The sequence below is a fragment of the Aegilops tauschii genome, chromosome 7 (assembly GCF_002575655.3).
Source record: "Aegilops tauschii subsp. strangulata cultivar AL8/78 chromosome 7, Aet v6.0, whole genome shotgun sequence".
In the NCBI taxonomy this organism is placed as follows: domain Eukaryota; kingdom Viridiplantae; phylum Streptophyta; class Magnoliopsida; order Poales; family Poaceae; genus Aegilops; species Aegilops tauschii.
The window spans coordinates 649,612,355-649,633,520 of record NC_053041.3 but is presented as its reverse complement, the minus strand read 5'-3'; the positions used below and the strand labels follow the sequence as shown (position 1 = coordinate 649,633,520).

Genomic DNA, 21,166 nt, shown 5'->3' with positions numbered 1-21,166 from the left:
AATCGGGACCAAAGGGGCCAGACGAACCGGGACCAATGCCCCACGAGGCCCGGCCGGCCCCCTGGCCTCACGAACCGGGACCGATGCCCCATGGGTCCCGGTTCGTGAGTGAACCTGGATTAATGGGCTTACCCGGCTTGGACCAAAGCCTTATTTTCTACTAGTGCGTTCTTTTCTTCCGATGCGCCGTCGTCTGATGGAAGGCAGTTCAGTATTAATTAGCCGAACTTTTGTTGTTGTTTATGCAGGCTTGATGGAGATGGCGCAGCGAAGCCGCCGCCCCAAGTGGTTCGTCCCCGGCGACGGCGGCTTTGGTTTCCGGTTGGTGCTGTGTTTAAGGACTAGATTGATTTTCTATTTTCTGTTCTGGGGTCCTCTTTGCAAAAAGCAAGGACTGCTCTGTAATTTTCTGTGCTATGTTGGTCCTTGTGTAATTGTTGCTTGTACTGTTGGCAGAAATACCTAATGCACATTCGGGGTCCTTCGAGACCCCTCTTTTGTTTAATTTAAAATAAAAAGACTGAACCTGTGGGCGGTCTACCTTTTCCACTCTTCCCTGGAGCCACACGGAGCAGTAGATGCAATAATTCACTAGCACTGTTTCGAGTCTTGGCCAGCGAGGTCGATGCATGTGAGTGGTGTAAGAAACAGCAGCAGCAACAGCTTGCCCAGCAGCAGCACTTTCCCATTCACTCACTCTCACGCGCGCTCTCGCTCTCTCTCTCTCTCCCCTGGAGCCGCCGCCTGCACAGCGCCACAGTCGCCGGCCGAGCACGCCGCCGTCGACACCGTCCAAGGGGAGGACAACGGCCTACACTGCTAACACCCCGCATCGCAACCGTGCACGGAGGAGGCCTCGGCGCGTCGGAGACCGAGCCACTTGGGTGGAGGGATCTGGGCTGGGGAAGCACCGCCGGCCGTGCTGTGGTTGAAGCCGCCGGGGAACGGTGCGCTGCCCCCGTCGACCGCAGTCTGCACAATCCCGTCGGTGAGCCTCTCAGATCTGTCTCTTCCACCTTTTCTCGTTCTCGTCTTATCCTCCTCTCCTCGCTACAGTACGTTCTCACGGTCAACCATGGCTACTTGCAGGCTTGCAGTCCGAGCCTCTTCCCTGTCTTTGAGGGGTGAAGAAGAAAGGGGCGATGGCGCAGTCGGCTGTGAACACCGTGCTCGGGAGCGTGGGCAATCTTGCAGTCCAGGAGACCACATTCTTGTGTGCAGTCAACCTTGAAGTGGGGTTGTTGAAAGATGAGCTGATGAGGTTGCAGGCCTACCTCAAAGATGTTGATAGCAAGTGGAGATCAGGAAATGCAAGGGTTGCAGTCTTGCTGAGCCAGATCAGGGATGCGGCTTATGAAGCTCAGAACGTCATTGAAGCTGCAGATCACATGGAGAAGAGAAACAGGCTCAAGAAGGGATTCATGGGTGCTATTTCAAGGTATGCTAGATTGCCGAATGACTTGGTAACCCTTCGTAAAATCGGTGTTGAAATTCAACGTGTAAAAAGGAAGATCAAGGAGATTTTTGCATCCGCACAAAATCTGAATATTAGTCTGGATAACAATGTTTGGGAGCGTGGGCAACCTTGCAGTCCAGGAGACCACATTCTTGTGTGCAGTCAACCTTGAAGTGAAATTCAATGTTTGAAGAAATTAGATGAAGAGAAAAGTTGGCAACTTTTTAGTAGCAAAGCTTTACCAACATACAAAAGGTCTGCCATACATGATGTGGACGAGTTTGAAAAGCTTGGGAGAAAGCTTGCAAAGAAATGTGATGGATTGCCACTTGCACTTGCAGTTTTGGGAGGTTATCTGTCTAAAAATCTAAATGCACAAATATGGTCCGATATACTCTCTGATTGGCCAGCAACCAAAGATGGACAAATGATGAGTGTCATACTGGCACGCAGTTACAAGGACCTACCAAATCATCATTTGAGATCTTGTTTACTTTATTTTGCTGCTTTTCCTGAGGATTATGAAATATATGTGCCGGATCTTATTGAATTTTGGATAGCAGAAAGTTTCATTCCACATACACCAAACCATACACTAGAAGAAACAGCACGGAGCTATGTAACCGAGTTGGCTCAGAGAAGCTTGGTCCAAGTTGTTGGCAGAAGTACGGCATATGGATGGATAGAGAGAATAAGGATTCACGATATCTTGCATGACTGGTGCATACAAGAAGCAAGACAAGATGGTTTTCTTGATACCAGCAACAAAACTGCAGGTCAGCCTTTTGTCTCCTGATCTCTTCCTATTAATTGATTCCATTTTCTATTTTGCTGTATGTACTTGTAGTATGTGGCTAGCTTCTTTCTGACATATGGTGCACTCTAAAAAAAATTGCAGACCAAGCTGGTGCATCATCATCATCATCATCATCATCTGATAACTTGATATCTTATCGTTTTAGTTTTCAAACTTTGAGTTATCAGATTTTACCTGCGACGCCTAATGTTCTCATCAGTGTCCCTTCCTAAGCTCAGATTCCTGAGAGTTCTTTGCATTGAAGATTCAGCACTAAATGATTTCTCGACTGTAATTGGTGGGTGCATTCACCTAAGATTGCTTAGGTTGAGAAATTGTCATGGCGTGACGCTCCCTTCTTCAATTGGCAAACTCTCTGTGGGATATCCCTACTCTAAGGCATGTTTACCTTGACAGTGGCCGGTTTTCTCCACCGCCACCTGCAAGGAGTGTGCGACTGCAGCCGAAAGAGCTACAGAGCTTTGTGTTGCATCATTATCCTGTTGGCGCTGATTTCCGCTGTCATGACATGATGATTTTCTTGGGCCAGATGAATCAACTAACAACCTTCTCCTTGTCGATGGAACCCAGGATACCAGCGGAGGTGCTCAACATATTTGCAAACATGCCTCACCTGGTTGATATTTCTCTCTGTTTAATTGATGTGCTCGATAAGCTGCCTGCCGAGTTCCCACAAAGCGTACGTCGTCTTGTTCTATATGCTGATGTCATAAAACAAGACCCAATGCCGATCCTGGAGAAACTCCCCTGTCTTGTGATGTTGGAGTTGAGTGGGTACAAAGGCCAGACCATGTGCTGCTCTTCCCAAGGGTTCCCTCGGCTGCAAAGGTTAGCACTTCGTAGTTTTTCCACCGAGGAGTGGAGGATGGAGGAAGGGGCAATGCCAAAGCTCTCCCACCTAACACTTTGGGGGTGCGAGAAGATGAGCAAGCTCCCTGATGGGTTGCTGCACCTTCCGTCCCTCGGTCACCTGGAGCTGATCGATATGGACCAGATTTCTGAAGATGACAACACACTAAATGAGCTGCGGCGGAAAGGATGCGAGGTACATACTTTGTTTTTTGCGCAGGTAAACTGGGAGTGATTGCAGATCTGTGGGGCGCGAGGAATTCATCTTCATTCTCGTTTAAAATCGGGCGCCCACCTCGCTCCCCACACTCCAATCCTCAGTTGTCCCCTTCTGATTCATTCTCGAACCCATCTCCGTCCTCGCAATCCTCATGATACCCCACTTTCCTTCTCATCCCTCCCTTGAAGGACGCCATAGGCGATTGACATGACAGCCTCTCTCCTCCAATGGCCCCTCGCTCCTCCTGCTTCTCCATCTAGAATCTAGATAATGATGCCGTCGGCCATGTACAAGATGGAGCTGAGGTGGTCTCGGAGAGGCCGCTGCTCGCTCCACCACACATCAGGAGACGGTCATCAATCGAAAAATTTGTATATGTAATGATCAATTTGTACTGTTTTATAACAAACAAAAAGACTGTTCTGTTAGCGGACTCATGATGTCATCCGTAAACTCTTGGTATATCTTTTTCGGTGGGATCTCAATATTATTAACGACAAATGTCTACACTCTAATACGATGTCCTAGTATACAGAACTTCCAACTTTTTAGATTTTATTGCACCGAGGGTTTGAAGATCGAGGTTGGGACCATGCCAAAGCTCTGCCACCTAAAACTCAACTTGATCCTCTCAAAAAAAAAACTCAACTTATCACTAAGAGCATCTCCAACAGGCGTGCGGATTATCAGGCGCGCTGGATAAACCGCCAGCTTTTGTTTAACTTGCTCGCGACTTGCTCACTATATTTCCCAGCTGCCTTGTTTGTTCTGAATGATATTTGCTTATGTGCTCCTCAGGTGTTTGGTGGAGCAGCGCACATATGTATGGTTGTTATGGTTCCTGAATTCTAAAGGCATTCTTCAGAGGCAAGAGATGAATGTGCTATATCCGGCCTCCATGTATCTGCCCAGCTGTCTATCTATCTCGTCTGATCAAATATGTCTGTGTCTGTCTGCCTGATTCAGTTGTTGTCACTATTCCCTAATTCCAAAGGTATTCTTGACCGACAAGAGATTATACTCTCTGTTGCTAGTCTGTCTATCTATCTCGTTTCTTCAAATATGGCCGTGTATTGGTTTGTCTGATTTCATTATTGTAATAAATAAACAATGTAGCACCGGTCTAACCTAACCTATGATGCCTTCAAGACAATTGTTGTATCTGTATTTCTTGTTTCTGTAGTGGCCTTCCTTGTAGAATGTTCATGTACTTATTTCTCTCTTTACATGGTGACCATAGTACTCACCGTTATCAACTCCTTATGTGATGTGTGTCTGCCTAAATTAGGCTTCGAAAGGAAGAGCTTTTTATAGATTCAAACGAACGTTTACGATACTCTCTGTTGTAATGTTAGTTACTCAAAGCAGAGTTTCTACACTCAGATGTTGCATTAGTTTTTACCTCATAAACTGGAGAGGGACGGGAAGATATTTGCAAGAGAGTGAAATAATACTATGAAGAGGTAGCTTCATGGCAGTTGCTTATGCAAAACCAGCAGAAGATATCACCAGCTTGCCAGCATAACTACCCTGACTCATTTATGCAGTGCTTGCCTGAAGAATGCTTACAATCTGACATTTGCAGTCAAGTGCAACACTGATGGATTAGATGAACCATGTAATGATTTGCTGCATTAGAAACATGTTCTACGACAGCCAATTAATTTAAGTGAAGCAGGATGGATCGGCTAATGTCCTACAAAGTGTTGTCTGAACCCTACGTGTTAATAGAGTTGGATTGAGTATTTTTGATGATTTGAACTGTGTTACTTGGCTTGCACGTTCACGGACTGTCTTCGTTCACGGATTTTTCTTTCTATTCCACCTTGGTTTAGTTTCTACTAGGTACCTGAGAAATCATGCAGATTTGGTTGCACATACTGTACGTGGGGAGCATTCGAAATATGTATGAAGAAGCTCCATGGCATTTCTTTCAGCAGACCAGAAGATCATTACAAGTGTTCATGCTTGCTTGAGCCTGATCGATTTACCGGTGCTCATACTGCTTCATGGCATCCACATCAGAAACAAATATACCATAACTGGATCGCAACTTTACAACGGGCCTCTAGAAAAGGAGCAAGGTTTTCAAAAAACAAAAAAGCAAGTTTCAGCATAAGATGGAACCATTTTCAACAGCTGCATTGAGTTTGCGCTGCATCACATCTTCAATTTTCAGCTATTTAGTTTTTTCACTGTAAGCGCATGCATAAGAGTCTACAATTGTAGATGCCATTATTCGATTTTCTCCGGGTTTTCTCTTTTTCCCTTATTCTTTTGTTATTGCTGGGTTTTCTTATTTCTTCTCCATTTTTTCTTTGTTTCTTTTAGGGTTTTTATAGGGTTTTTTACTTACTCAATTTCCTTGTTTTATTTTTCGGTTTTTTGTTTCTTTCTTTCTTTCAATGCTTTTTCCGGATTTTCATTCTTTCTGCATTTGTTTCTCCTATTTCATTTTTCATTTTTCATGTTTCTTTGGTTTATTTTGTTACTTTTTCTGGTTTTATTTATTCTTTCTGTTTTTATTCTACAGTTTTTATATATCAACAATAGTTTTCCAATATAAATTTAACATTTTGTAATACATGGTCAATATTTTTTCTATATACATTTTTAATACAAAATTGACATTTTTCTAATACAACATCAACATTTTTTAATTCAATATTAATGCTTTTTAAATACATGGGCAACATCTTTTCAATAAACACTTTTATAAAATTTCAAATGCTCAATTTAAATTTAAATACAAAATTTTTCTAGTACATGGTCTTTCTCTATGCACATTTAACATTTTTTTCAAATGCCTAATTAATATTTACTAAATGCAATATTAACATTTGTTTGAACACATGGTCAACATTTATCTAAACACATTTAGCATATTTTTAAAATGCTTGATTAACAATTTTTAAGTAATTGTTCAATATATTTTTCGTAGGCTTGATTTCGTAGGCTTGATTAACATTTTTATATACATGATCAAAATTTTCCTTCATTTCTTTAATACATGTTCAACATATTTTCTATACACGTGTAACATTTTCCAAATGCTTGATTTACATTTTCAAACACTTGTTCGTCATTTTTTCAAATATTTTAAAAGAATTTTTATATACATGATTAAAATAACTCAACATTTTTAATAAAAGGTCAACATTTTTTCTGTACAAATTTTTAGATTTCCAAATGCTGGATTATTATTTTCCAAATAATTGTTCAATATTTTTTGAAATGCTTTATTAATATTTTTATATACATGATAATAAAATCATCTTTTTATTCCATGGTCAAAAGTTTCTCTATACACATTTATCAATTTTCAAAATCTTGATTAATATTTTTCAAATACTTGTACAAATGTTTTTCAAGCACTTGATTAACATTTTTTTAATAAATGATCAGTTTTTTTGTACATTTTTGTATATGTGATAAAAAAATTCTCTATACACATTTAACATATTTCAAATACTTGATCCACATAATTCAAATCTTTCTAAAAGTGTTTTTTGTAATGTATATTTTTTGAATATTTTAAACTTTAAACAAAATTAAAAAATAAACCTAAAAAGAAAACATAAACCTTAAAAAACAGAAAAAGGAGGCTGTGGCCTCCTGCGTGGCTCGGCCGGCCCTCTGGACCTGCCCCTTCGTGAGGTTTCTCTCTGTGTCACTTATAGAGAGAGATAGGGGCGCCCATCATGTCATGCGTCACGCGAGACAGAGCCAGGTCCACTGCACGCGAGGCCACTACCTCATTTTTTTCCTATTTTTTCACGTTGTTTGTCTCAATTTTTGATTTTTGTTACTTTTGTTTACCCTTCCAAATATTCTAAACATATGTATTACAAAAATAACATTTACAAAATGTTTGACAAATGCTAATCATGCATTTGACAAATGTTAAATGTGTATAAAAAATGTTGACCATGTATACAGAAAATGAATATAATATATATATGATGTGTGTGAATGAAGTTAATCATGTATTTGAAAAATGTTAATCAAGCATTTGAAAAAAGATTAAACAAGTATTGAAAAAAAATTAAATTTCTAAATAATTGTTTTGGACCATATATTAAGAAAATTTGTATCTTGTATTTGCAAATGTTAATTAGGTATTTCTAATATGTTAAATGTATATAGAAAAAATGTTAACTATTTTTATAAATGTTGATTTTGTATTAAAAAATTAAACAAGCATTTCAATTTCGTTAAACGTGTATAGAGAATAAATGCCGATGTTTTATTAGAAAAATGTTAAACATGTATTAGATATAAACCAAAAATGCATATTGAAAAACAGTGAAAAGAAGACAAAACCTAAAATGATGAAAAATGAGAAAGTAACAAAAACCAAAGAATAAAGGAAGAAAAGGAAGAAAAGCCAATGAAAACCGAGAAAGAAACAAAGAAAACCAAAGAAAAAATTAAAAAATAGAGGAATGAGCAAGACTAGTGAAAGCAGAGAAAGAAACAAAAAGAACCGGTGTAAATACAAAAAACCAGTGGAGAAAACCGGCTCTTGTACCTCAAGTATGCCACGCCATACTATTTCAGCACGAACTCGATACGGACTCAATTGCTAGCATCGCCAGTGACTATCCAGGGACCTCGGTTCGATCCTCGGTTTCGCTCCCTTTCTCTCCGCCCAGCTGCTGCACATCGTAAGGTGTTTTTTCTTGGAAAACAGTACAACGTAGATGGCCACATAAACGTGCATACACTCGTCCCCATGAGCGAGCACCTTCGGAATACTTGCTTAATCCGAGATATAGTTGTCTCCTACCCCTAAAAATATCGTAAGGTGTTTTTTCTTCAAAGACAATACAACGTAGATGGCCACATAAACGTGCATACACTCATCCCCATGAGCGAGCATCTTCGGGATACTAAGTCGATACCACATGCACAACGTAGTCGACTGGAACTACTCATCCCAGTGGACAAACACCGTCGAGAAACCTGAAATAAATACATGAAAATGAGAGCACCAGTACCACAAGACAATCTAACCATATGAGCTATGCTCACCTCACAATCATAGGGTACTCATTAGGGCAACTCCAAAAAAAAACCCAGGTTGAGTGCAAATGTTTGGATCGGACGGTTCCGATACTTTTGGTCATCCAACGGCGATAATTAAATTTGTTTGAACTAGTTCGGACGTGTGAAACCCTGCAAACCGGCATCAGACAGGGTAGTTTGTACGTCCGCCACATTAGACTCCGAGGCCTTGGGCACACCCTTAACCTTCTCCCGTCGCTCTGACTTGGCCGTATCATGGTTGTGCGGCGATCGAGAAGCCTATTCGGCTTTAAAGTCGGCCGGGCTCCTCCTCCGCAAACCTTGTCCGCATAAACCTCATCTTCTCCCACATATCCACGGGCTGCCGCACATCACCACACTGCTACTTTTTGAGCTTGCGTTGGTTTTATCCTTGAAAAGGAAAGAGTGATGCAGCAAAGTAGAGATAAATATTTCCTTCAGTTTGAGAACCAAGGTATCAATCTAGTAGGAGGTACAAGCAAGTCTCCAATCTATGCACCTGCACAAACAATTAAACACTTGTACCCAACGCGATAAAGGGGTTGTCAATCCCTTCACGGTCACTTGCAAGGATGAGATCTGATAGAGATAGATAGAAAATATTACTAAAACGTAAAACAAAGTAAAAAACAAATAAATTACAGCAAGGAACTTTTGGGTTTTTTGGTTTATATATCTAAAAAATATAATGGAAAACAGACCCAGGGGCCATAGGTTTCACTAGAGGCTTCTCCCTTGAAAGAAAACATACGGTGGATGAACAAGTTACTGTCGAGCAATTGATAGAAAAGCGCAAAGTTATGACGATATCAAAGGCAATGATTATGAATATAGGCATCACGTCTGCGTCAAGTAGACCAACTTCAACCTGCATCTACTACTATTACTCCACACATCAACCGCTATCCAGCATGCATCTAGAGTATTAGGTTCATAAGAATGGAGTGACGTCTTAATTAAGATGACATGATGTAGAGGGATAAACTCAAGCAATATGATGAAAACCCCATCATTTTACCCTTGCTGGCAACAGTGCCTCGCAACCCATACTTTGTCACTGTGTGAGGACACCACAAGATTGAACCCAAAACTAAGCACCTGTCTGATATGTCCATTTTGCATCATGCTTTTATATCAATATTTATAGCATTATGGGCTGTTATTACACGTTATATCACAATACTTATGCCTTTTCTCTCTTATTTTATAAGGTTTACATGAAGAGGGAGAATACCGGCAGCTGGAATTCTGGACTGGAAAAGGAGCAAATATTAGAGACCTATTCTGCACAACTCCAAAAGTCCTGAAACTTCATGCAGATTAGTTTTGGAATACATAACAAATATTGGGCTAAGAAAGCACCAGAGGGGGGCCACCAGTCAGCCACTAGGGTGGAGGGCGCGCCCCCTACGTCGTGGGCCCCCCAGGCAGGCCCCCGACGCCCATCTTCTAAAATATGGTGTCTTCTACCTTGGAAAAATCAGAGAGAAGCTTTTGGGATAAAGCGCCGCCGTCTCGAGGCGGAACCTGGGCAGGACCAATCTAGGGCTCCGGCGAAGCTGTTCTGCCGGGGAAACATCCCTCCGGGAGGGGGAAACCATCGCCATGGTCATCACCATCGATCCTCTCATCGAGAGGGGGTCAATCTCCATCAACATCTTCACCAGCACCATCTCCTCTCAAATCCTAGTTCATCTCTTGTATCGATCTTTGTCTCAAAACCTCAGATTGGTACCTGTGGGTTGCTAGTAGTGTTGATTACTCCTTGTAGTTGATGCTAGTTGGTTTATTCGGTGGAAGATCATATGTTCAGATCCTTAATGCTTATTAATACTCCTACGATTTTGAACATGGATATGCGTTGTGAGTAGTTACGTTTGTTCCTGAGGACATAGGAGAAGCCTTGTTATAAGTAATCATGTGAATTTGGTATTCGTTCGATATTTTGATGAGATGTATGTTGTCTCTCCTCTAGTGGTGTTATCTGAACGTGGACTACATGAAACATCACCATGACTTGAGCCTAGGGGAAGGCATTGGGAAGTAATAAGTAGATGATGGGTTGCTAGAGTGAGAGAAGCTTAAACCCAAGTTTATGCGTTGCTCGTAAGGGGCTGATTTGGATCCATATGTTTCATGCTATGGTTAGGTTTACCTTAATTCTTCTTTCGTAGTTGCGGATGCTTGCGAGAGGGGTTAATCATAAGCGGGAGGCTTGTCCAAGGAAGGACACCACCCAAGCACCGGTCCACCCACATATCAAATTATCAAAGTAACGAACGCGAATCATATGAGCATGATGAAAACTAGCTTGACAATAATTCCCATGTGTCATCGGGAGCACTTTGCTTTATATAAGAGTTCGTCCTGGCTTGTCCTTTGCTACAAAAAGGATTGGGCTACCTTGCTGCACCTTAGTTACTTTTGTTACTTGTTACCAGTTACGAATTACCTTATCACAAAACTATATGTTACCAATAATTTCAGTGCTTGCAGAGAATACCTTACGAAAAACCGCTTGTCATTTCCTTCTGCTCCTCGTTGGGTTCGACACTCTTACTTATCGAAAGGACTACGATAGATCCCCTATACTTGTGGGTCATCAAGACTCTTTTATGGCGCCGTTTTTGGGGAGTGAATCGCCTTTGGTAAGTGGAATTTGGTAAGGAAACATTTATATAATGTGCTGAAATTTAATGTCACTTGTTACTATGGAAAATAATCCTTTGAGGGGCTTGTTCGGGGTATCTTCACCTCGACCAGAAGAGCAAAGAGTTGCTCCCCAACCTACTGAACCTACGGAAAGTATTTACTTTGAAATTCCTTCGGGGTATGATAGAGAAACTGCTAGCTAATCCATATACAAGAGGTGGAACGTTACATCCTGATATGCACCTAATCTATGTGGATGAAGTTTGTGGATTATTTAAGCTTGTAGGTATGCCCGCGGATGTTGTCAAGAAGAAGGTCTTCCCTTTATATTTGAAGGGAAAGTCATTGACATGGTATAGGCTATGTGATGATATTGGATCATGGAACTACAATCGATTAAAATTGGAATTTCATCAGAAGTTTTATCCTATGCATCTGGTTCATCGTGATCGTAATTATATATATAATTTTTGGCCTCGTGAAGGAGAAAGTATCGCTCAAGCTTGGGGAGGTTTAACTCAATTTTATATTCATGCCCCAATCATGAGCTCTCAAGAGAAATTATTATTCAAAATTTTTATGCTCAGCTTTCTCATAATGATCGCTCCATGCTCGATACTTGTTACTGGTTCTTTTATGATGAAGACTATTGAATTCAAATGGGATTTATTGGAAATAATTAAACACAACTCTGAAGATTGGGAACTCGACGAAGGTAAGGAGTCAGGTATAAACCTTAAGTTTGATTGTGTTAAATCTTTTATGGATACCGATGTTTTTCATGATTTAGCACTAAATATGGACTTGACTCTGAGATAGTAGCTTCTTTCTGTTAATCATTTGCTACTCATGTTGATCTTCCTAAGGATAAGTGGTTTAAATATCATTCTCCCATTGAAGTTTAAGTAGTAGAACCTATTAAAGTTGAATAAGAAACTATTACTTATAATGTTGATCCTATTGTTCCTATGGCTTATATTGAGAAACCACGTTTCCCTGTTAGAATAAAGGATCATGCTAAAGCTTCAACCGTGGTTCGTAAGAGTTATACTAGAAGACCTACACCCCCTGAACAAATTAAAGTTGAAACTAGTATTGCTATGGTTAAAGATCTCTTGGTCGATGATATTGATGGGCATGTTATTTATTTCTGTGATGAAGCTGCTAGAATTGCTAAACCTGATACTAAAGATAAACATAGACATGCCTGTTGTTTCTGCTAAAATAGGAGATCATTGCTATCATGGCTTATGTGATATGGGTGCTAGTGTGAGTGCAATTCCTCATTCCTTATACAAAGAAATTATACATGATATTGCACCTGCTGAGATAGAAGGCATTGATGTTACTATTAAGCTTGCCAATAGAGATACTATTTCACGAGTTGGGATTGTTAGAGATGTTGAAGTCTTGTGTGGGAAATTAATATACCCTACTGATTTTCTTGTTCTTGGTTCCCCACAAGATAGCTTTTGTCCTATTATATTTGGTAGACCCTTCTTGAATACTGTTAATGCTAAGATAGACTGCGAAAAGGATATTGTTACTGTTGGTTTAGAGGATATGTCTCATGATTTTAATTTCTCTAAATTTCATAGACAACCCCATGTTAAAGAATTGCCAAGTAAGGATGAAATTATTGGTCTTGCTTGTATTGTCGTGCCTCCTAATGATCCTTTAGAACAATATTTGCTAGACCATGAAAATGATATGTTTATGAATGAAAGAAGAGAAATAGATGAAGTATTCTTTAAGCAAGGACCTATTTTGAAACACAATTTTCCTGTTGAAATCCTTGGGGATCCTCCTCCACCCAAGGGTGATCCCGTGTTTGAGCTTAAACAATTACCTGATACTCTTAAATATGCTTATCTCGATGAAAAACATATATATCATGTTATTATTAGTGCTAACCTTTCAGAGCATGAAGAAGAGAAATTATTGAAAACTCTGAAGAAGCACCATGCCGCTATTTGATATACTCTTGATGATCTTAAGAGCATTAGTCCCACTCTATTCCAGCACTAAATAAAATTGAAGAAAGATGGTAAAGTAGTTGTTGATCATCAACGACGGCTAAATCCTAAGATGAAAGAAGTGGTATGAAATGAAATATTAAAGCTTGTGGAGGCAGGTATAATTTATCCTATTGTTGATAGTCAGTGGGTAAGTCCCGTTCATTGTGTTCCTAAGAAGGGAGGTATTACTGTTGTTCCTAATGATAAGAATGAACTGATCCCACAAAGAATTGTTACTGGGTAAAGAATGGTAATTGATTTCCGCAAATTAAATAAAGCTACTAGAAAAGATCACTACCCTCTACCTTTTATTGATCAAATGCTAGAAAGACTATTCAAACATACACATTTTTGCTTCCTAGATGGTTATTCTGGTTTCTCTCAAATACCTGTGTCAAATGAGGATCAGGAAAAGACCACTTTTACTTGCCCTTTCGGTACTTTTTCTTATAGACGTATGCCTTTTGGTTTATGCAATGCACCGCCTACCTTTCAAAGATGTATGACTGCTATATTCTCTGACTTTTGTGCAAAGATTGTTGAGGTTTTCATGGATGATTTCTCCGTTTATGGAACTTCTTTTGATGATAGCTTAAGCAACCTTGATCGAGTTTTGCAGAGATGCGAAGAAACTAATCTTGTCTTGAATTGGGAGAAGTGCCACTTTATGGTTAATGAAGGTATTGTCTTGGGGCATAAAATTTCGGAAAGAGGTATTGAAGTTGATAAAGCTAAAGTAAATGCTATTGAAAAGATGTCGTGTCCCAAAGATATCAAAGGTATAAGAAGTTTCCTTGGTCATGCTGGTTTCTATTGGAGGTTTATTGAAGACTTCTCTAAAATTTCTAGGCCTCTCACTAATCTGTTGCAAAAAGATGTTCCTTTTGTTTTTGATGATGATTGTGTAGAAGCATTTGAAATACTTAAGCAAACCTTCATTTCTGCACCTATTGTTCAGCCACCTGATTGGAATTTACCTTATGAAATTATGTGTGATGCTAGCGATTATGCTGTTGGTGCTGTTCTAGGACAAAGAGTTGATAAAAAATTAAATGTTATCCATTATGCTATCAAAACATAGACAATGCCCAGAGAAATTATGCTACTACTGAAAAATAATTTTTAGCAGTTGTATTTGCTTGTGATAAGTTCAGACCTTATATTGTTGATTCCAAAGTAACTGTTCATACTGATCATGCTGCTATTAAATATCTTATGAAAAAGAAAGATGCTAAACCTAGACTTATTAGATGGGTTCTCTTTCTACAAGAATTTGATTTGCATATTATTGATAGAAAGGGAGCCGAGAACCCCGTTGCAGACAACTTCTTTAGGTTAGAAAATGTTCTTGATGACCCACTTCCTATTGATGATAGTTTCCCTGATGAACAATTAGCTGTCATAAATACTTCTCGTACTGCTCCATGGTATGCTGATTATGCTAATTACATTGTTGCTAAATTTATACCACCTAGTTTCACATACCAGCAAAAGAAAAAGTTTTTCTATGATTTAAGACATTACTTTTGGGATGACCCACACCTTTATAAAGAAGGAGTAGATGGTGTTATTAGATGTTGTGTACCTGAGCATGAATAGGAACAGATCCTACGCAAGTGTCACTCCGAGGCTTACGGAGGACACCACGCTGGAGATAGAACTGCACATAAGGTATTGCAATCCGTTTTTTATTGGCCTACTATCTTCAAAGATGCTCGTAAGTTTGTCTTGTCTTGTGATGAATGCCAAAGAATTGGTAATATTAGTAGATGTTAAGAAATGCCTATGAATTATTCACTTGTTATTGAACCATTTGATGTTTGGGGTTTTGATTATATGGGACATTTTCCTTCCTCTAATGGGTATACACACATTTTAGTTGTTGTTGATTATGTTACTAAGTGGGTAGAAGCTATTCCAACTACTAGTGCTGGTCATCGCACTTCTATTAATATGCTTAAAAAAGTTATTTTTCCGAGGTTTGGAGTCCCAAGATATTTATGTTGCGGAACGTAGCATGCAATTTCAAAAAAAAAAATCCTACGATCACGCAAGATCTATCTAGGAGATGCATAGCAACGAGAGGGGGAGAGTGTGTCCACGTACCCTCGTAGACCGAAAGCGGAAGCGTTAGTTAACGCGGTTGATGTAGTCGAACGTCTTCACGATCCAACCGATCCAAGTTCCAAACGTACGGCACCTCCGTGTTCAGCACACATTCAGCTCGATGACGTCCCTCGAGCTATTGATCCAGTAGAGGGTCGAGGGAGAGTTCCATCAGCACGACGGTGTGGTGATGGTTGAAAGATCGTGGATGTCGCCTAGAGGGGGGTGAATAGGCGCTTTAAAATAATTACGGTTTAGGCTTGAACAAATGCGGAATAAACCTAGCGGTTAATTTGTCAAGCACAAAACCTACAACAACTAGGCTCACCTATGTGCACCAACAACTTATGCTAAGCAATATAAGTAACTATGTGATAGCAAGATATATGACAAAGAACAATATGGCTATCACAAAGTAAAGTGCATAAGTAAAGGGCTCGGGTAGGAGATAACCGAGGCACGCGGAGACGATGATGTATCCCGAAGTTCACACCCTTGCGGATGCTAATCTCCGTTTGGAGCGGTGTGGAGGCACAATCCTCCCCAAGAAGCCACTAGGGCCACCGTAATCTCCTCACGCCCTCGCACAATGCAAGATGCCGTGATTCCACTAAGGGACCCTTGAGGGCGGTCACCGAACCCGTACAAATGGCAACCCTTGGGGGCGGTCACCGAACCCGTACACTTTGGCAACCCTTGGGGGCGGTCACCGGTACCCGTCAAATTGCTCGGGGCGATCTCCACAACCTAATTGGAGACCACATTGCTTGCCCGGAGCTTTACACCACAATGATTGAGCTCTGAACAACACCAACCGTCTAGGGCGCCAAGGCACCCAAGAGGAACAAGCTCTAGGGTGCCCAAACACCCAAGAGTAATAAGCTTCTCAAATTTCACTTCCATGTATCACCGTGGAGAACTCAAACCGATGCACCAAATGCAATGGCAAGGGCACACGGAGTGCCCAAGTCCTTCTCTCCCAAATCCCACCAAAGCAACTAATGCTAGGGAGGAAAATGAGAGGAAGAACGAAAGAAGAACACGAAGAACTCCAAGATCTAGATCCAAGGGGTTGCACTTACTTAGAGGAGAAAGTGATTGGTGGAAACGTGGATCTAGATCTCCTCTCTCTTTTCCCTCAAGAACTTGCAAGAATCAATGGAGGGATTGAGAGTTAGCAAGCTCGAAGAAGTTCAACAGTGGGGGAAGAACACGGGATCAAAGGATAAGGTTCATTGGGGAAGAATACCCCCTTTTATAGGTGGGGAAAAATCCAACCGTTATGCTCACAGCCCGCACAGAGCGGTACTACTTCTCGACCTCACGGTAGTACTGCTACGGGTAGCGGTACTACCTCAAAGGGTAGCGGTACTACTGCTTGCGAGTGGTACTAAAAAAGTACATCCGTGCCTACCACCGCTAGACTTGTGACGAGTTTTTGGTCCGGAGCGGTACTACCGCTGTAGTAGCCGCGGTAATACCGCTCTGGAGCGGTAGTAAAAAATTACATCCGCTCCTGTCCGCGGTAGTACCGCTGCAGCCTTTTCAGAACACCAAAACTGCCACAACTTCTGTAAACGGACTCCGAATTCGATGAAACCAAGTTTGTTGGAAAGCTAGCGACAAGGGCTAACACAATCTTGATAGAAATAACAATAAGAAGGAAATTTGAAAAGGCCCAAGAGAAAATGGTGAGAACCCTTCCTCGAATAAGACCGGTAAAACCTCCAACACCGAAAACGCAATAGAAGAGGCATATGAAATCCGTTTTCGAAGTACTAGAGCTTTTCACGGAGATAACCACAAGCTCTAAAACCTCAAAAGACAAAACAAATAAGAACCAAGAAAGATGATGCAAGGATGCAATGGTTTGAGCTCTCGATGAACGATACAATCAAGCTACTCACTTGAGAGCCCCCCTTGATAGTACGGCTATCGATCCTATAACCCGGTCTCCAAACTATCACCATGAGACTGGTAAAATATAAAACCTATCAAGGGCAAACCTTTGCCTTGCATGAAGTCCACTTGAGCTAGATGAAGACGATCTTGACTCCCTCAAGTTGGACCACCTTTCTTGATTGCGTTCGCTCGATGAAGACTAGTTGATTGCTCCCTCATACTCCACTATGGGTGAGACACTCTTTGGCACATCTTCACAAGTCCATTGATACCATAATGGACGGCAAGCAACAAGCATGATTTCTTCGTGATGCTCCACTTGAACTTGCACAACACAACCTTGATTTGATGTCATCCTCCATGGGTTGTATGTGATCTTCCTCTTGACGCAAGCCCATGGAAGCAAACCTAACCCCACATAGAACTCTCACAAAGACCATGGGTTAGTACACAAAGCGCAATGGATAATGCTTACCAAACTGTGAGATCACTTGATCCCACTCGGTGTATCTTCTACGCTTTGTGTTATGATCAACTTGAATCACTCCGTGTACTTAGTCTTGATCAACCTTGACTCTTTCCAACTCTCTTCAATTGGATGATTTCTTGAAGGTAAACATGAATGATCACACAATCTTCTTCTTCAAGACATGCTTACAATAAGCTCAATACTCACATGACCAATCTTTGGATAATTCCTTAATAGCACCTTGGTCAACTCATGAACTCCTTGAAACCAACACATGTACTTCAAGAAATGCCTATGGACAAATCCTTCAAATATAACACAATGCAACCATTAGTCCATAGAGAATATCATCAATTACCAAAACCACACATGGGGGCGCCGCATGTCCTTTCAACGGTGTTGGTGATGTGATCAGTGCAGTGCTTCGCCTAAGCACTACGACGCTATGACCGGAGGAGTAAACTGTGGAGGGGGGACCGCACACGGCTAAGAGAACAATTGATGTGCCTTTGGGGTGCCCCCTGACCACGTATATAAAGGAGGGGGGAGAGAGGCCGGCAGCCAGGAGGGGCACGCCATGGGGGGAGTCCTACTTGGACTCCTAGTCCAAGTAGGATTCACCCCCCCCCCTTTTCCTTTCTCCACCGGAGGGAATAGGAAGGAGAGGGAGAGGGAAAGGAAAGGGGGGCGTCGCCCCCTCCTCCTTGTGCTATTCGGACTCCCTAGGAGGGGGCGCACGGCCACCCCCCGCGGGCTTCCCTCTCTCTCCCTTAGGCCCATGTTGGCCCAAAACTTCCCCGGGGGGCTCCGGTAACCCCTCGGTACTTCGGAAAAATACCCGAATCACTCGGAACCATTCCGATGTCCGAATATAACCTTCCAATATATGAATCTTTACCTCTCGACCATTTCGAGACTCCTCGTCATGTCCGTGATCTCATCCCGGACTCTGAACAAACTTCAGTCACAAAACACATAACTCATAATACAAATCGTCATCGAACGTTAAGCGTGCGGACCCTACGGGTTCGAGAACTATGTAGACATGATCGAGACACATCTCTGATCAATAACCAATAGCGGAACTTGGATGCTCATATTGGCTCCTACATATTATATGAGGATCTTTATCGGTCAAACCGCACAACAACATATGTTGTTCCCTTTGTCATCGGTATGTTACTTGACCCGAGATTCGATCGTCGGTATCATCATACCTAGTTCAATCTCGTTACCGGCAAGTCTCTTTACTTGTTCTGTTATGCATCATCCTGTAACTAACTCAATAGTCATATTGCTTGCAAGGCTTATAGTGATGAGCATTATCGAGAGGGACCAGAGATACGTACCTCTCCGATACACGGAGTGACAAATCCTAATCTCGATCTATGCCAAACCAACAAACATCTTCGGAGACATCTGTAGAGCATCTTTATAATCACCCAGTTACGTTGTGACGTTTGATAGCACACAAGGTGTTCCTCCGGTATTCGGGAGTTGCATAATCTCATAGTCAGAGGAACATGTATAAGTCATTAAGAAAGCAGTAGAAATAAAACTTAACGATCATAATGCTAAGCTAACAGATGGGTCTTGTCCATTACATCATTCTGTAATGATGTGATCCCGTTCATCAAATGACAACACATGTCTATGGTCAGGAAACATAACCATCTTTGATTAACGAGCTAGTCAAGTAGAGGCATACTACGAACACTTTGTTTTGTCTATGTATTCACACATGTACTAAGTTTCCGGTTAATACAATTCTAGCATGAATAATAAACATTTATCATGATATAAGGAAATATAAATAACATCTTTATTATTGCCTCTAGGGCATATTTCCTTCAGTCTCCCACTTGCACTAGAGTCAATAATCTAGTTCACATCGCCATGTGATTTAACACCAATAGACCACATTTTATGTGATTAACACCTATAGTTCACATCGCCATGTGACCAACACCCAATGGGTATACTAGAGTGAATAATCTAGTTCAAATCGCTATGTGATTAACACCCAATGAGTACTAAGGTGTGATCGCTTGTGAGAGAAGTTTAGTCAACGGGTCTGCCATATTCAGAGTTGTATGTATTTTGCAAATTTTCTATGTCTAGAATGGTCTGCATAGAGCTACTCTAGCTAATTGCTCTCACATTCAATATGTATCTAGATTAAGACTTAGAGTCATCTGGATCGGTGCAAAAGCTTGCATCAACGTAACTCTTTACGACGAACTCTTTATCACCTCCATAACTGAGAAAAATTTCCTTAGTCCTCTTAGGTAACTAAGGATAACTTTGGCCGCTATCCAGTGATCCACTCCTGGATTACTTTGGTACCTCCCTGCTAAACTTATAGCAAGGCCCACATCATGTCTAGTACACAACATTGCATACATGATAGAACCTATGGCTGAGGCATAGGGAATGACTTTCATTTTCTCTCTATCTTCTGCAGTGGTCGGGCATTGAGTCTGACTCAACTTCACACCTTGTAACCCAAGCAACAACCCTTTCTTTGACTGATCCATTTTGAACTTCTTCAAAACTTTATCAAGGTATGTGCTTTGTGAAAGTCCAATTAAGCGTCTTGATCTATCCCTATAGATCTTGAGGCCCAATATATAAGCAGCTTCACCGAGGTCTTTAATTGAAAAAATCTTATTCAAGTATCCTTTTATGCTATCCAGAAATTCTGTATTATTTGCAATCAACAATGTGTCATCCACATATAATCTTAGAAATGCTACAGAGCTCCCACTCACTTTCTTGTAAATACAGTCTTCTCCAAAAGTCTGTATAAAACCATATGCTTTGATCACATTATCAAGCGCATATTCCAACTCCGAGAGTCTTGCACCAGTCCATAAATGGATCGCTCGAGCTTGCACACTTTGTTAGCACCTTTTGGATCGACAAAACCTTCTGGTTGCATCATATACAACCCTTCTTCAAGAAATCCATTAAGGAATGCAGTTTTGACAAATTCCATAATCATAAAATGCGGCAATTGCTAACATGATTCAGACAGACTTAAGCATCGCAACGGGTGATAAAATCTCATTGTAGTCAACACCTTGAACTTGTCGAAAACCTTTTTGCGACTAGTCGAACTTTGTAGATAGTAACACTACCATCAGTGTCCGTCTTCCTCTTGAAGATCCATTTATTCTCTATGGGTCGCCGATCATCGGGCAGATCCACCAAAGTCCACACTTTGTTCTCATACATGGATCCTATCTCAGATTTCATGGCCTCAAGCCATTTATCAGAATCTGGGCTCATCATAGCTTCTTCATAATTCGTAGGTTCATCATGGTCAAGTAACATGACCTCCAGAACATGATTACCGTACCACTCTCATGCGGATCATGCTCTGCTTGACCTACGAGGTTCTGTAGCAACTTGATCTATAGTTTCATGATCTTTATCATTAGTTTCCTCTCTAGTTGGTGTAGGCATCACGGGAACAGATTTCTCGGATGATCTACTTTCCAAATTGAGAGCAGGTACAATTATCTCATCAAGTTCTACTTTCCTCCCACTCATTTCTTTCGAGAGAAACTCCTTCTCTAGAAAGGTTTCGTTCTTAGCAACAAAAATCTTGCCTTCGGACTTGTGG

At 41.0% G+C, this 21,166-nt stretch overlaps 1 pseudogene; it reads left to right on the top strand.

Annotated features, from left to right (window-relative positions):
- The first annotated feature begins 573 nt into the window (after positions 1 to 573).
- LOC109776787 (putative disease resistance protein At1g50180) lies at positions 574 to 4,605 on the top strand (annotated as a pseudogene).
- The last annotated feature ends 16,561 nt before the right edge of the window (positions 4,606 to 21,166 follow it).